Here is a 2924-nt window from a genome sequence, read left to right as displayed (position 1 = left end):
CATGCCGTCCAAGTTCATGTTGTGTCTGCTCTTCTTCTTCTTCTCTTTTAGGGGGGGTTTATTGATTCCCGGCTTCATCTGTGAGCCAGTCAGCAAGGCAGAGAGAGAATAAGAGATGTTGAGGTGCACTGGCAGTGAATCACTGTGCTCTTTTGATTATCTGTTATCTATCACAGTTGTGTTCTGTCTGTATGAGCTCAGCTTGTGTCAACGCAAGTCTCCTTGTGAAGGACTGTGCAGAAGCAGCAGCAGAAGAAGCAGCAGCAGAAGAAGAAGCAGAAGCAGCAGCAGCAGCAGCAGCAGCAGCAGCCGCACCCCATCAGACATCAAAGCTGTCCCCAAACACTGCACTTGTCAGCCTCCCTCCTCTGCTCCATACGCTGCTAAACACGAGTGCAAAAACCCCAAATGCCCCGCGGCCAGGTTTTGTACACCCCTCTGCCTCTGTTCTGATCACACTTGTCTTCAAAGGCTCTACGGCGCTCGGGCTGCTCGGTGGAATTTGTGAAAAGCATGATGCAGTAAAACTAATGTTGAAAGAGTTGAGTGGGTGCGAGAAAATGAGGGGCGAGGAGTGAAAGAAAAGGGGTGATGGTGGTGTGTACAGATATATCCCCGAGGAAACCGGCGGCGGAGAGGGAAGTTCATTTGGGCTGGAGCCTCTTCTCTCTCCCCCCCACGCAATCCCTCCCTCCTCTCCCCCCTCTGCTCTATGCATATAAAATGCATGACACGCTCTGAAGAGGAATTTTAAATCAAGTCCTAGACTTTCAAAAGAGAGTCCAGCGCAGGGTGTGGATGGTGAATGTGTGTGTGGAGAAAGGGAGAAAGATGGGCAGTGAAGGGGAGGAGGAGGAGGAGAGTGAAGCCCCCGTGTCTCTTCTGCTTTAGGGCTACAAGGTGTAAAGGAGGCTTTCCCAGAGCCGGATATCACAGGGGAGATTGGGAGATCAAAGTAGATTGTCTGGGGTAAGTCTGGTCCAGTTTTACCCCTCATTTGGAAGTCCATCAGATCTACTCAAGGTACCTTTGACTCATTTAGAGGCAACCTTTACTGCCTTAAAAAAAACTTCCTGCTGAAATCTAGTAATTCCCTTGAAAGAGATAGAAAAAAAACACTGCTTTGAGATCTTTAATGTCTAATTGGGATGTAAATATTCAATGAGAAAGAGATGGTTTCCATATTACACCAGGATGGGATCAAGTGGAGAACCAGATTTTGGGTGAAGCTCCATTCTGCTTGTATTGTGTACTACAGTGTCACCTTGTGGCTGTTGCACTCATGTACCAGCATCAGTCTGAAACACCAGGCAACCAAAAACTGACTTTGAAAACAAAAAACAGATGTACATCTACGGGAAGCTCATTTCACCGTGCAGATCATCGTCGAAAATACAAACTTACCATCAGCTGCTGTAGTGTTCAGCTGAAATTAAAAACCCTTTTCCCAGCGCACTCTGGCACATATGGCTGCCTATCCCTGCTCTAAAATATCCTCAGGGCAGCATGCCATGAAGAGAAAAGGCTCCAGGGCTGAGAGCTCAACAGCTTACAGCTCTGGTGATGGCTGTTCAGCTGCCTTTGGCTGGCGGAGCAGCAGGAACTTTAAGAAGGAATAAGAACGTGGGAGATAAGCAACTAAATCTCACATGAGATGGTAATCAGCAGGGAAGGAGAAAGTGTGTGGGGTGACTACCAAGTACGACTCACTGGGATCAAACCCATTCTATCCTCTTGATGATGAACTCTTACAGACCTTTGGTGCACACATACACCGTAACACAACTCTACATTTATTTTATGAAGCTGATGTTTTGGCCGAAGGTGTGGATGAAAAAACTACAAAAGGGAACTAATGCAAGACTGTTGCTAAAGTGATAATTATGATGATTTTTGTAGTTTAGTTAAAATCATACATTTGCCTCGTCAATTCCAGTAAATAAAAAAACTAAATTAATGTGCCTCAATTACTCATCTAAATATCTACAAATGTACAAAGATGCACAATGATTTCAGGCTTATCATTGGTATCTGCAGATAAAAGCTTAAACATGTAATATCATATTGGCCCAAAATGAACATTAACAGACAGACAACAAAAGTTTAGTTTTGTTGAAAAATGTCAAATGAAAATAACTGTGACATGTTTTACATGTGAGTTGAAGTATGCTTCTTATTTTGCCTGAACAATGTGTACATTTGAAAAGCATTGCGCTTTATGTTTTTATCTGCTATAGGGCCATCAGGAAAAAGAGTTGGTATAGTAACTTAACTCTACTGCAAAAGAGGTTTAATGTTCTCTGCAACTATGTGGAAAAAATACATGCATATATAAGAATTGACCAATATTAGTTGGGAAACGTCCAATGTTGTGCACCTATAAAACGTACAAAGCTAAAACAATTATTTTATTATATTTTTTTTTACTTTTTAAACATAATGAAAATCGTTTATTTGAGTTGAATTAATCTGTGGAACTTTTCCTCGAAAGAATTCCTTAAATAGGTTACTCATCAGAAAATAAAAAGAGCTTGATCCATTGTTTTGTAGATCACTTGATTAATTGCTTCAGCTCAGTAAATGTGTTTGCTTAGCAGTGCAGACGCAAGAAAAGTTTGGGTGTACTGGTTACCATGGATTATATTATTGTGCAGAAGCTCAGCTAAGTAGAAAACATATACTGCAACTGTGACACACATTTATATCCACTGATTAGTCTGACAGAGAAATATACACGACAAACATAAATACTTTAGAGCATGTGCTGCTATTTAGTGTCTAAGAACTTAACAAGTAAAAGACAAAAATCTAAATAAAAGTAATGGATAAATGGTTGAAATGCAATTAGTTGTATAAAATTACTCGAGATACGAACATTGGCAACTTGAGGATCACATATCCTGTCATGGATGCAGCGTCTTAAA

The sequence above is a fragment of the Amphiprion ocellaris genome, chromosome 10 (genome assembly GCF_022539595.1).
Source record: "Amphiprion ocellaris isolate individual 3 ecotype Okinawa chromosome 10, ASM2253959v1, whole genome shotgun sequence".
NCBI lineage: Eukaryota > Metazoa > Chordata > Actinopteri > Pomacentridae > Amphiprion > Amphiprion ocellaris.
Note: the sequence above shows the minus strand (reverse complement) of the source record.